General features: G+C 38.2%; 1 pseudogene across 1 annotated transcript; it reads right to left on the reverse strand.

The window, feature by feature from the left end:
* Positions 1-6,719: 6,719 nt before the first annotated feature.
* Positions 6,720-10,349, reverse strand: LOC307144741 (proteinase-activated receptor 1-like; annotated as a pseudogene). The gene is made up of 3 exons: positions 10,271-10,349; positions 7,762-8,687; positions 6,720-6,825 (listed from the first exon to the last, which is right to left on the reverse strand). The product of its transcript is annotated as a proteinase-activated receptor 1-like (transcript).
* Between the last annotated feature and the right edge of the window lie 5,445 nt (positions 10,350-15,794).

Here is a 15,794-nt window from a genome sequence, read left to right on the forward strand (position 1 = left end):
TTTGCTGCTGCTTCTGATGTATTGGCCTTTTTTGGTGCTTGCAGCATGATGATGCGTAAAAACCCACGAAATGTGGAGCCAGAATCTGTAACCAGCACAAAACACAATGAGTGAAGGTCAACATACAATTATTAGAAAAAAGGTAAGCATGAGATCCAGCATTAAACATTAGATAACTGGAGTGTTAGAGACTGTACAAAAACTTTACAAGTGAAATATGAATTTTACGAATTGAGACCGATTCTGTAAAATGTAAAATAATTAAATTGTTATTGAGATTGTGTTGCATACTAGGCACTGTTGAAGAACTCCGATTAATAGTTTCGTAGTAAGATGAAGCTGGCGGACCACAGTCAGAATCTGTAATCAACACAAAAGATGATTAGTGAAAGCTCTCATAATACCACCAAATAATAAATAAGAGAACCTGGACATATTTGAGAAAAGGCTTTGATGGAGATTGTTGTATTGGAGGAATTTAATTCCAAACTTGTATATATTTATATTGTAGGCTATGAATGCTACCTTACATGTGCAGATAAACACAGAACCTCCACACACAGACACAGGGCCGTGCACAGACATTTTGAGGGGCAGTGGCCTAAACCAAAAAAAAGGGGCACTAAGGGGGTGGTTGCTTGTTAAAGGATTAGTTCACTTTTAAAAAAACTTTTACTGATAATTTACTCACCCCCGTGTCATCCAAGATGTCCATGACTTTCTTTCTTCAGTCGAAAAGAAATTAAGGTTTTTGATGAAAACATTCCAGGATTTTTCCCCATATAATGGACTTGAATGGGCCCCAAACGGTTCAAGGTCCAAATGACAGTTTCAGTGCAGCTTCAAAGGGCTTTAAACGATACTAGACGATGAATAAGGGTCTTATCTAGCAAAACGATCTGTCATTTCAAAATTAAATAAAAAAGTTTAAGTTTTATAAGCACAAATGCTCACCTTGCTCTGTTCTGTGATGTGCGTTCGTGACGTCACGTAATACACAATTACGTTGAAAAGGTCACGCTTGAAAAATTTCTGTCCTGAAGAAAATTTTCTTTTAGGCTTTTTAATATTAAAACACCCAGGATACGCACACGAAATGGGCATTTTAAACGATAAACTGACACAAATACATTTGAATATGTGTATATGGTCCTCCTTCCGCACATTTGTAAACACGTCAAGCTTGACCTTTTCAACGTAATTGCGTATTACGTGACGTCACGAACGCGCATCACAGAACAGAGCAAGGCGAGCATTTGTGCTTATAAAACTTAAACTTTTTTATTTATTTATGAAATGACCGATCGTCATCCAAAAAAAAATCCAAATAAACCAATCAGAGCGTCATCTCACATTCCCTTTAAGAGCAGGCAGGCTTGTTCCATGCCGGATTGCTATTATAACGACGGATTTGCCGCAGGCGCGCGCCAGGAGCGGTTCACAGCCGAGGAGACCGACATTCTCGTCAGGGCCGTAAAACACAAAGAAGTGACATTGTATGGGGATGGGAGAAACCCACCCAAATTAGCTTCGGTTAAACAGGCGTATAAAAATTTGGGTAAATGTGTAAGCTAGATTTATGCCTATTTTTTCACATCTTCATGGACACCACAATGATTTCCCTCGTGTGGTAATATTTTTCCTTGTAATAATGTATGGTTCTCTAAAAATGAGAACTGCTGCGTCTGTGTGTAGATGAGATAAGCAAAGTGAATGCGCGTTGTGCACACGCTACATTGATTATGGACGAGCATGCGCCCTTAAAATAGCATATGAATAACATGCGCAACACGCCACTGACTTTAGACTAGGTTTTTCCTGGTCAGTGGTGGAATTGTTTTCTAAACCTGCAAAATAGCACCAGGGAATGTTTGCGCCGGAACACGCCTCCTCTTTGCGCTGAACCGCCCCTGGGAGCGCAAATGCATTTACCGATGTGCGTCTGTGGAGGGAAAAGTCTGCTGTGCGCGGGTGCAAAATAGGAATAATACATGCATCGGTATACAAAGTCAATTGCGCTGGGTGCAAGATAAGGCCCAGATACTGTGAGTGATGCTGCAGAGCGAGCGGGAAAACCTGGAGCGGATTGGCGGAATCAGCGGAATGTTTTGAGCAGAGGGGAGAGGTGGGGGTGGGGAGGAGGGGCACCTCAGTCGATGAGGGCAGAGGGGCAGTGGCTCTAGCCACCGGGCCACCCCCCAGTGCACGGCCCTGCACAGACACATATTCACTCATGCCCACTTGTTAAACATTCTGTTTATGAGGGATTCTATGAAATATGATCTACAGCAATTAGCGTGACCTTTGCAATGTTGAAATGAAACCTATACCACTAATAGAAACCAACTTCCTTCCAACAATATACTTCCTTCAATGCAATCATCCATGAAGCAATATTTTAACAACAGATCACCTCATAGTTCAACCCATAAATAGCTGTTACTCTCATCATATGATAAATAAATTAAGATTTCATTCACCCATCTGTATTGTATAAAGCACAAAATGAAAACTATTAAAAATTGTTTTTCGTTATTGAAATAACACTGGAATAAAATATAAGCATTAGATGGAAATGTAAACTTAAAAAAACTTAAACAAAAATTAGACTGAAATAAATTATGCTTAAGTACTAAAATAACTAAAACTAAAGCTGAAATAAAAAAAATATTAAATTAAATAGAAAAATAAAAAAACGAATAAAAAGGCAAAATCACATAACAAAATTACTCAAACTAAAAATAAAAGCTAATTTTAAATATTAATAAATTATATAATAGTATATAAATAATACTAAAACAACACTTGTACAGCACATCAGCAGGACATAAAGGACAAATGTCTTGCCATTCAGAATGATCAGATTATTTTTTTAACAGCTCATGGTTGAGCTGATGTACTTACCACTCACTGCAGTGCATGTCTGCCCAACTATAATTAAAAGCAAGACACTTTTCACTCCCATGATTACAGATCAGCTGGCAGTTTCTAACTTCATAAAATGTACTTCAGAACAACTTAAAATGGTACCATTTCTAAATATCCACAGCCGCACATGTAGTGTCGTTCTTAATTTCTGAGTGTGAAAATGCTGACATCCTTGGCGCCTTCAGCCTCAGTAAAATGAAATGATAAATTATGAATAGATGCTAATTGTTTTGGGAGTGTCTCCTGAAGCTCTGTATGCACTATTTAAATGTTTTTCATCTACTGGATGTTGCATCTCAATGAAAAAAAAAAAAAAAGGGTGCGAACTTGCTCAGTCCATGTGTTTCAGAGAGTAATATCATTTCAGATATGCAGAAATACCACTGAACAAACTAAGTTTTAACATGTACAGAGAGGTAAGGAACATTGCTTGTGTGTTTGTAGGCTCACCAGAGTTGTCCACAATAATAATAATAATAAAAAAGTATGGTTTTACACTGTTGACCTTGGTTAGACATATGAATAAACATCGCCACCTAGATTATCCGAAAATCTGAGTTAAGATTGTTAGGGAATTTACAGTTAAAGGCCCAAGGACCAGATATGATTTATTAAGACCAGGAGTTAGAAGTGCAGTCAATTTAAGACAAGAGTCAGAATTATACTAAATTGAAGAATTTTTTTACTGAAGATTGCAGTTTCATCAGGCAGAAGTCAGCGTCAAGACTCACAGGAGTTCGTAGGCCGCCCCCTTACAGTTACAATGATCACAGGAATTATACCCTACACCAAGTTCTAAGCTATGTTAGGGTTAGGTTGGATTTGGTTGGGCTCTAACTATAAACAGGAGACTCTTCCTGCAACATAACATGTTCTTTCTCTCGATGAGAGGACACTTTAATAAAGAATAGTAAAGTAAATGCTAAGAAATGGGCACTTAAACTATTGGTTCCAATGACCCTTGTGACCTATAGTTGTCATGGTGAGCTAGAAGAACAGATATATGTTTTACACATCCTGAAGACATTTCTCAAACAAAACAAGTCCATATTTGATTTCTGGAAGCCGGGCTAAATGAGCAAGCACTGTTACTGCATTCCTGGCATGGGCCAGACCCTCAGTCACCTCTCAGATATCAAATACAGACATTAGAGAATACATGAAAAGAACATTTGTGACCCTGGACCACAAAACCAGTCACATGGGTCAATATGAGATGTATACATCACATGAAAGCTGGATAAATAAGCTTTCCATTGATGTATGGTTTGTTATGATAGGACAATATTTGGCCGAGATACAACTATTTGTAAATCTGGAATCTGAGGGTGCAAAAAAATCGAAACATTGAGAAAATCACGTTTAAAGTTGTCCATTTATGTTAGCGATTGTGCTGCATCCACTCACAAAAATGTGTTATATATTTACAGTAAGAAATTTACAAAATATCTTCATGGATCATGAACTTTACTTAATATCCTAATAATTTTTGGCATAAAAGAAATAGATAATTTTGACCCATACAATGTATTGTTGGCTATGGTTAAGTCACAGACTTGTGACTGGTTTTGTGATCCAGGGTCACATTTCAGTAATCACTGGTAACTTATATAACCAAGTAAAATCGCTTAAGCTTAGAGAAGTTATTTAGAAGGAAACATATTGATTAATACCTTGATTATAATCACTCATTAGATATACATTGAAGCAGCAGTGGAATCCAAAATCCACTTCCTTCGAGACCATAATAAAGGCACAAAAAATGCTGAAAATTTCTACACTAAAACTTAAAAATAAAAACAAGGGGGAAAAAACAATTCATGAAAAAATATACTGAATTCAAGATGTTTTCTGAAAAAAGTCGCATGCAGTGTTTTAATTACCAATTAAGGCAAATAATACTCCCCAAAAGCTAGCCTGTGATCAAATGAGATGTTAATTCTTCATTGAAGAAAAGAGATCTCACAACACCTAATTGCTTTCTAACTTCTGGAAACCATCTCTAGAGATTCTCCAGACTGACAGAACACCAGTACAGTTTCTTCACCCTTTTAATGCTCAGTATCTTCTGTATGAAGATGCCAGGATGCGTGTTACCACCCGATGACATCACTGACTGTACACTTCAGCCTCCATTTGGAGTCCATTTGGTGCCATTATTCAATCCACCGAGCTCAGGAGAGTGGATGCTGTAATAAACATGCATCACTTACAGCTTACAAAATGGGTGGATTGGGTGTTTACAAAATCATAATATCCTGATCACTGCCTAAGTGTGTCTTATTAGAGCAAGAAATGAATGAAATCAATATATCACAGGACTCAATAACAATATCAACATATTTGTAATCACATCTGTGGTATTGCAGGGTGATGATATACATTAACAAACATAACACATTTCTATTCTCTTAATTGGCAAATATTTTCTTATTTGTCCCCAGGAAGGAGTCTTTGGACTACCTGTGGTGTGAATAAACATAAGAACATGTTTCAGTGTGTTCCCAACTTTACAAAACATCTAAATATAAATTAAGTATAAGCATATTTGATGCTTTCACTTTAGCGTTCAAGTGCATCCCAACTAAAGAAATGGTAAAAGTAGAAATATGCTAATATCTTGAATACAGCAAACCTGTGTTTCTTTTGAATGTGAGCATTTCTGAGCAAACTGGGAACTGTGGATATTGATGATAATGTGATAGTTCCACACATCAAGGCATCGTGTCATGAATGAATTATGAAAATGTTGACAGTTTCAGTTATTCATCATGTGGTGATTATTAAGTCACTCTTTATTTCAGGAATGCACATTTGAATGCGATGCATTACAGGTGGTGCGTCATAATCAAAGATTTCACACTTTCGAAAGAACAAAAAAATAATAAAGAAATGCAGCATAATAAAATGGCAAGCACTGTTAGTCTATCTAGACTGTGCTGATTATGTGTACACATTTACATTGTAATGTAAAGCATGTGAATCTCAGTCTATCAGTGGCAACACTGTTTGACCTTGTCTAGACATATGAATATACATCACCACCAAGAGGATTCATTTATCACAGCCTCTGTGATTATACTGTATAATAATGACCAATTGTAAGTTGAAATGAATATTTAATGTGTATTCTGTAAGAATTAGCCTACCTATTATCTATTCTGGAATTGCTTTTTTATTATTATTCTGGAATGTCTCCTAATTTTGCATTTGTTTTTCCCCCCTCATTTTTTTTTCTCTTGTAGATTTCTTTGAATGTTTTAAATTGAAATTTATCATCGTTAAAATAGTCCAAGTGACCTACAACCCAGAAGTGCTGCGCTGTTACACTACGTGAATTCACTCAGGCCCACACAGAAGAAAATTAATAGTTGAATAAAGTCGTTATTTTGTTTGTTTTTCCGCACACAAAATGTATTCTCGTCGCTTGATAAAATTATTAAACAATGTCTTTACTAACGTTTCTGGGCCGGCAAGTTTCAGTCCCATAGAAGCCAATGGAGGAGTGATCCAGCTCTCAGATTTAATCAAAAATATCTTAATTTGTGTTCCGAAGATGAACGAAAGTCTTACGGGTTGGAACAACATGAGGGTGAGTAATTATTGACAGAATATTCATTTTTGGGTGAACTATCCCTTTAAACTAGCAAAAGTGGATTTAGACACGCCCTAAGTGCACTTGCACAGTGTGCTTTATACCATACGCTTAGATCATTAAAATAGGGCCCGCAAGAACAGCTAAGGTCTCATAGATTCATTGCGCTTTTTGGCTTTCTTTTCCTTAGTACAGATCATAACTGCTTACTGTACTCAGATGATCTGTAGTAGTACAGAACAGCATATGATGAATCTCCCTCCCTGTTGTTCCCTCCAGTAGCTAAACGAACACAGTGGTAGGGGAGACCGGGGACAGTTGCAACAGGGGATGGTTGCAACATGTCATTTTTCTCCAATCAGAAACAAGCTAGAGTGATGACACTCACACTGCACATGCACAGTTAGACCCTCCACCTACCAAGAAAACAGTAGACATATTCAACATCTGCTGCTGCATTTATTGAACAAAACTTGTTTTGGAGGTATGAAAGTACATTTTTTCATGAGATGTATTTTTGTCATACTGTCCTGAAATTTTGTATGAATTAATCAAAACTTACTTTGTTTGAATTATTGTTTTGTTGACTTCTAAGTGACATGGTTAGCATGTGTCAAAGTCAGTGTGTCTAGCAGGCATGATGTTCTGTCATGGCTGATAGGGTTGGGGACGGTTGCAACAAGTTATAAATTGCATGTTTAATAAAAGTTTGTTGCATTGCAAATTGTTCTATTCTTCCTGTATGACACTTAAATATGGAGAGATTGAATAGCATCTGTAACACCTGCACACTGAATCTATGTAGGCCTATGTTCTACACATGAACAAACAAAACTCAATAACTGTTATTTGATAAATATGACTAAATAAATAAATAATAGGCTATAATAATATTATTGAAATAAATAATACTATAATATTATAGTAGGCCTAAAACAGTTAATATTTTCAGAATTCTTTGCTCATTGAGACAAAAAGCTTAAGTTAATTAATGAAATTTGAGGTATTTTTAATCATGTTGCAACTGTCCCCTGGGTCGGGGTCAGTTGCAACATCTGACTTCCATTCAAATAAATTCTGTGAACGATATGTCATATATAATCATCTTTAAATGGTATGGGTAATTAGCAGACAGATGCAAGTTTAATATATACAAATTTGGTTGGTCTAGTCCAAATAGTCTCTGAGTAATTGAGAGAAATGCAAAAAGTGTTGCAACTGTCCCCGGTCTCCCCTACAACAGGATGCCATTGGTTGGAGCAAAACACAAACTCCATCAGCACAGTGATAGCCATAATCACAGCTCTCCTTCGGTTGCCTGAAGATGATGATGTTGCTAAGTGTTCAGACTTTGCAATGAGCACATATATGATAGTAAAGTAACTCACTAAGGTGACAACCAGTGGCAAGAAGAAGTAGAGGCAGGAGAGGATGGAGAACAGGTACATGTATAGCTGATCTGTAGGGTCGTCATGGAACAATACATCATGACAAGTGACGCCCACATCCTTAATCTCTACCGTTTGTGTCATTGAGAGAAGTGGCACCGTACCAGCGAGCGCCAGCAGCCAGACCAGCACACATACACACGTGGCTTTCCTTGCACTCCTCCAGGTTCGATAGGCGACGGGAAGCGCCACAGCCAGCAGTCTGTCCACACTCATGCACATCATCAGCAGTATGGAGCAGTACATGTAGCAGTAGTAAGCAGCACTGAGCACACGACACGCCACCTCACCGAACACCCAATCTGAAGCGTTCAGCTGGTAGTGGATCTTCAGAGGCAGCAGCAGGGTGAAGAGCAGGTCCACACACGCCAGGTTAGACATGTAGATCACAGCTGGTTTCTTCACTCGAATCCTACAGGTGAACGTCACCAAGGCCAAAGCGTTCAGGGGCAAACTAATGAGGATGATGAAGATGTAGAACGAGGGCATGACACGTGTGACCATCAAGCCTTTGAGGAAGAGAACAGCCTCGTCTGAGACGCCGAATATCTCCAGGAATGTGATCCGGTTGCATTTTTCAGCATTCAGATCAGTGTCGTTACATAGATATACAACTTTGTCAGGCCAAGACTCCACTGTATGAGATGAGTAACAGCTGAGCTCTGCTTGGTCCCAAGTACAATTCTCATCTTTCTCATCAATAATTGGAATGAGGCCTGTATGAATATACAAAAGCACAACAACAAATGAAAGGTTACATAACCAGGGTGTTTCTCACCTTTTCTTAAAGTCAAGTGAACAATAAACACTTGATTTGGCCTTGTCCCACTCAAATGAGCAAAGATCCAGGGGATCTTGGATCTTACATTCTATGACATTCTCAGATCAAGTGTGCTCCTAATAGTTCATATTAATGTCAGACTGAGCTATTTTAGGTTTATCTTACTTGTCGCATTAGAAACCTCTCTTGTACTAGAGTAATATTTTATTAGTGTTTCTCTGCATTAACTTAAGTACAGCGTTTGTGTACACCATCCACCACAAATAAACATTTCATAATTAATTTATCTTGCCATTGCAGGATGTAGGCTAATGTTGTAGTGTCTATGCATTATAGTGAAGACAACTCCGAACATGTTTCCTATCATATGAAAGACCACTGAGCCTATCAGAATAAATATGGGGCAGAGCAACACATGTAGCCCCTCCCCAGGTGCAGCCTGTAGTGAAGTATAGGGAAGTATAGTGTTATTTGGGAGTGTGACCAGAGGGTTGTGACTGTGTTGTACAGCAGACAAGTGGAATTACACCAGAGGTTACAGTGTTTGAGACTTCATGTGTGGAGGAGCAGCCTGAGCTCAGAAGGTCCAAAAGGACGAGGAAGCTGCCCAGTTATTTCAAAGATTGCGCCCTAGAACTCATGGAGATGGATGCAGTCTACCCGAGGTCCCTACTGTGCCCTCTTCTATAATACTACGTTACCTTTGACAAGAAATACCACAAGCAAACATCAGAGTGAGAGTTATCATCAAAACTAAACAAAAAGTAATAAAATGCAAATCATCACACGATCAGTGTGTCATTTCAGCGGAATATATGGTGACAATTAGCCACAAAAGCAACAAAATTTCATGTAAGCTGACACATCATGACAGCAATCAGACCAAAGCATATTTGCCACATGCAGTTCCGCATGTTGATAATAAATCCTATCATTAGACTGGCATAGCAGCCGATTAAATGCATGTAATGGACAGTATTAAACTTGTGATTTGGGAAAAATGTAACTATTATGCAGAATTACAGCAAATGTGCATGGTGGCTAAGTTAGAAAATTTACTTAACTAAAGCTTAACATGTAAAATAGTGGCAGCCGCAGCCAGAATAAAATCAGTCATGTAATCTATTAGATTTTAAATGATTTACCCAAATAGCACACAATTCCGACAGTAAAACATTAGCTTCTTGATTGATGCTGTCATTCAGGGGTATCGCTTAATTTCTGTGTTTGAAATCTTCTAAAGAGCTTTGGCTTTCTGCACAAAATTAAGCTCCAGTGTGTCTTCTTTTGCCGATTAACTGCTTTTCTTTAAAAGTGAATCTTGAAAACGGCGTGGATGATAAATTTGCAAGGATGTCCTCCTCATTAATGCTGCTTGAGGTTTCCATAGCGAACTGAGCTAGCTATTTTATCTGCGTTTTTTTTTTCAAAAAGCTGACAAAATGTGAAGGTGATGTAGTGAATAATGTTATTTGGGAGTGTGAACATTAGAGGGTGTGCTTGTACAACAAGCCTTACCTGACATATCTATCTGAGTGACGTTGTAATCCGACTTGTTGTACGATAGGCCTACTATATCATCTGTAAATACAGACATGTCAAATATACAGAATCTCTCCTTCTCCATATTCTGCTGGCTGCACAAAAGCAGCCAGTGCTTGTACAACAAGCCTTACCTGTCAGATTTGTCACAGTGTAGTTGTAACCCGACTCGTCGTATTCTGTATCATCTGTAAATAAAAACATGTCAAATATACAGAATCTTTCCTTCTCCATATTCTGATGCACAAAAGAATATCACACTGTCCCGCCCCGCTCTGCAGGCTGCAGCCATGTCCGTCTCCTGTATAGTTTTTGTAAAAAAATCAAGACTTGATTTTGTCCAACGAGAATAGATTGGATCGTTGTAATTTGCTATTATTGCTTATTTGCTTGTGTTTTTATATAAAAATAAGTTTTTCAGGAAAAGCAACAATGTTTTCTTTTTGACAAAGATTTTGTTTGGTAAGCCTATAGAAGAAGAAAAAACTAATTATGATTAAACCATGTATGGTGTTCGGGTCTACAGGACCTAGAAACATGATACGATTAATTATTTTTCAACCTCAGACTCATTGGCCTTGGCTCATTTTCTGTGAAGAACATATATCAGAACACATTTTCAATGACCACACACTGTGTGACATCAGTGTCCTCATAAACCAAACGGCTTAAAAAAACATAGGCTACTAAATGGTGTTTTTTGAAATTCAAAAAAGGCCAAAAATTTTCTGTGATTGGTAGGTTTAGGGGTAGGGTTAGACTGTAGTGTAGAGGGATAGATAATACAGTTTGTAGGCTACTTTAGAAAAACCATTACGCCTATGGAGAGTCCCTGTAAACCACATATCTGAGTGAGTGAGTGAGTGAGTGTGTGTGTGTGTGTGTGCGCGTGCGTGAGTGAGTGCGTGCGTGCATGTGTGAGAGAGATTGTGTGTGTGAGAGACTGAGTGCAAAAGTGAATTTTGTTTCTACCCCTGCCGTTCCCGCACAAGGTTGCAATTCTTAAATGTGATCTAGCAAAGGTAAAGGGAAAATATTAATCATATATGCTGTTTATATTGCTTGTAATTGGGATGAAGTAAACATTTGTTGAGTATTTTAACATTAATTGTTTGATTATGTTGAATTAAATGCAGTGGGTCCACCAGACCCACAAACACTGGCTGAATAACAAAAATATGAACACCACAAAAGGCTTAAACTTTTTTATAAATTTTATAAATTTGTATGAAAACAAATTATGTAATAAATAAGTTCTGAAATAAATAAGATATATACAATGGTACAAAAACATTATAAATTGTGAAAGCAAATAAAAATTCCTTACACTCATAGGTTTCAGTCACACTGTAGGTTATTAAGTTTCGCATCAGCAAAATTTCAAGTCACTTTTTAATGCATATTGAATTGTTGATCTACTTACCGTCAATGGTGGCAGTGTGCATTTGTGCAATTACAACTGAAAGCAGATCTTTTTAATCCACATGACGATCAACTGTCTATATCTAACGCCAGACTTTTTACTCCAAATTATATAGGCGCGACTTCCGATTTGCTGCTCCAGACTAGTCGTTTATCACTGAATCAGATGAACTGAATGATCCGAGCCGACAGGTTTATAGCGTCTGGAAACTCCCCTGGTCGTTCAAACCTTAAAGTTACAAAAGTCAAAAGTCAAAAAAAAAAAAAAAAAAAATGTGGGCGTGTAAATCGGTGGACAAGTGGAAGAGAAGAAGGTAGGAAAAGGAGAGACACAATCAATAAAACACCTGGTAGCATCACACTCATTTATACAGACACATGAATATTAAAATATGAACATGAAGAAATAAAAAAAAATGTGTTTGGGGTTCATGACCCTTTAAAGCGGCTATGAGCTTGCATCATTTCTCAACTCTGACACTCAGCACAGGAGTCCAACAAGGCTGTGTGCTGAGCCCATTTCTCTATTCTCTGTATACTCATGACTGTATACCATATTATAACACACCATTATCCAATTCACGGATGACAAGACTGTGGTGGGGTTGATCACCAGAGGCAATGAGTCTTCCTACAGAGAGGAGGTACAAAGGCTGATGGTCTCTAAACCTCAAGAAAACAAATGAAATCATTATTGATTTCAGAAAGAAACAGGATGTTCACACATCACTGCACTTTAACAGGGAGATGGTGGAGATTGTCGAGCTTTAAATTTCTGGGCACACATATCTCATGGACGATAAACATCATGGCACTATCAAGAAGGCACAAAAGCGACTGTTCTTCTTAAGAACGCTCAGGAATGTAAACCTGTCACAACGGCTCTTCTCTTGGTGTCATTCTACCGCTGCTCCATTGAGAGAGTCCTCCTCACACATGGCATGCTGGTGTGGTACAGTATGGAGGCAGCTCTGCAGCTGATAAAAAGGCCTTGCAGGGAGTCATAAAGACTGCGAAGAAAATCATCACAAACCAACAGTTGCCTGCAGAAAACCTCCTGTTGCCTGCAGAAAACACAACATTCTGAAGGACTCATATCACCCTGCTCAACATTTATTTGAACTGTTGCATTCTGGAAAACACTACAGGTCAAAACTCGCAAGATTCATTTATCAGCATACTGAATACTGAACTAAAAACACAGCCTCCTCCAAACACAATGCATTCTTGACATGCAAGAACCATTCATGTGTAATAACATTATGAGCACTTTATTTCCTTTATCATTTATGTGCAATAACATATGAGCACTTTATTTAATTTACTTTATTTCAAAAATATGTGCAATCTCATTTGTAAAGTTTTTGTACAATGCTTTCTTAAGCTTGGTCTCCTAAACAAGATCGCTCCCACTAAAGGCATGTTATTATAAATGAAATGATAGTTTTGATGTACTTTGACTTACTGAAACCTGGCTTAAACCAAATGATTATCTCGGTTTTAATGAGTCCTACAACACTATACTGTTATAAGCACAGGCCCTGTACGATTGGCCATGGTGGCAACCATCTATAGAGATGTTGCAACAATATACAGTATATAGATATTCTTAAAGGAATAGTTCACTTAAAAATTAAAATTCTGTCATCATGTACTCACCCTCAAGTTGTTTCAAACCTGTATGAGTTTCTTTCTTCTGCTGAACACAAAAGAAGATATTTTGAAGAATGTCAGTAACTAAACAGTTGATGTACCCATTGACCTCCATGGTAGTTTTTTCCTACCATGGAAGCCAATGAGGTCCATCAACTGTCTGATTACCAACATTCTTCAAAATATCTTCCCAGTAAGCAATTCTGCTTTTAAAAGACGTCTAATAGCTGTCCACACACGGCCCACTTTGGGCTGTCAGTGAAGGTTTAATACACGTGTAACCAGAGGCCAAGAATACATCAATTAGAGAACAACTAAACGTATTGTAATCACTGTTGACTTTGCTTATATGGAATATCATACATCTCGCAAGTTATTTTGGCAAAAACGACATTTAACCAAATTCAAGGTTATTTTGTCTGGAAGTGTGTTACTCAAAGCCGGAGTTAACCTAGACACTGAAATGACGGATATTGCTTGCTGGGTTCCTTTGTGTTCAGCAGAAGAAAGAAACTCAGAGCCCTATGTTGATTTCCTAAAAAGAGTTTGCGGAATTTTCTCTCAGACCTATTGGTCAACGTCGATAAAGCATTGATTGTCTGAGGTTTTAACATTCACAGATAAAACAAAGGATGCGTTAGGGGTTTCTTTTACTAAGCTCCTTTGGGGTCAAGCAAAATGTCACTAGACCCATTCGTTTTAATCATACACTAGATTTATGGAACCAATCCTACTGATATACTGTAGATATTCTACCACAGTGATGATCACTACCTTGTAACATGCATACTGTGTACTGATGATATTTGCAGTATTTACATATTTACAGTGTAGTTGTAATGAACTTATGAATTTCTTCACTTAGAAAATCAAAAGCATCCGAAATACAATTGTAAATGTCCATTTTTTAAAAGTGTTTTATGATCCAGCCTCAATTATCGCCCCTTAAGAACAATTGCAGTGCTTTATAACGCGTGGGCTCATTGGCTCCATTCGGGTCTCCATCGTTAGTGGCTGAATCTCCGTCATTCGTCCCAAGGGTGCATACCATCAAGTCGGCTACACCATGGCTCCTCCCGCCTTCGACTCCGCCCTGGGGCCTCGTCCTGGCTGGTCTCTGGCCTAACATCTGGCTCCTCCTGCTCCTGGCTCCTCCCACCATCCACTCCTCCATGGACTTCTTTTATGTTTTCCCTGAACTCTTTTTGTTTTCTGCCTGCTCCACACCGTCCTCCAGAGCCCCCTCCCTCCTCAGTTGGACTATTTACGGCACAAGGACGCACCTTTTTGGGAGGGGGCGTACTGTTACATGTCTCCCTTATTTCATAGTATTTTTGGTTTAGTCCTGTGACCCAGTTAGTCATCTCCTTCACCTGTGTCCGTCCTGTTAATTATCTAATTTAGTTCCTTTTGTTTGCTCTGTGTATTTATACCCTGTGTTCTCCCTCAGTTTTTGTCCGTTCTAGTTAATGTTTAGTGTGGTTTTCTCCTGGTTCCTGAGTTTTGTCATTAAAGATCATCATCATCATCATCATCATTATTATTATTATCATCATCATCATCTTCCTTCGTGCTACTGTGTTTCCACTACCACGTTACGTAACAACCTCTAGACTAGATTACTGTAATGAATTACTAGTTGATTCTCCTGCATCCTCAATAAACAAGCTACAATTAGTCCAAAATGAAGCTGCTAGTTCTTACCAGTGAAGAGATGATTAGCTACAACTCCTTCGAAGACTACAGATGACGCAATCTCTGAATCAACATGAACAAATTTTCATTTAATTATGTTCACAACTTGTAATAATTACTTAACTGAGCTCATTGTTTCTGCCTTAAATTAATACATTGTTAGCTAACTGCGTGATTTGTATATTTAATTGGACATTTCTGAAATACATTACTTGGACACAGTCACATCTGATAACAGATCACTCTAAATTGTAACGTAGACATGCATTTTTGTAAAGCTGCATGCTTTGAAACAATATGTATTGTGAAAAGCTTTATACAAATAAATGTGAATTGAATTTGACCTTCACTCATTGTGTTTTGTGCTGGTCACAGATTCTGACTGCCTTCTACCTGCTCCATCTGGGTTTTTAGCCTCAAACACCAAATAAGGGCAATACTTCAGATGCAGCAGCATATAGTCACAACACTACACTAGTCACAGAGACACTGAACTGTGTACATGTAGCAGTAGTAAGCAGCACTGAGCACATGACACGCCACCTCACCGAACACCCAATCTGAAGCGTTCAGCTGGTAGTGGATCTTCAGAGGCAGCAGCAGGGTGAAGAGCAGGTCCACACACGCCAGGTTAGACATGTAGATCACAGCTGGTTTCTTCACTCGAATCCTACAGGTGAGTCACCAAGGCCAAAGCCATTAGGGGCTTCCAAAAGGTAAAGGGCCAAAG

Source organism: Squalius cephalus (assembly GCF_949319135.1).
Source record: "Squalius cephalus genome assembly, chromosome: 17".
NCBI classification, from domain to species: Eukaryota; Metazoa; Chordata; class Actinopteri; order Cypriniformes; family Leuciscidae; genus Squalius; species Squalius cephalus.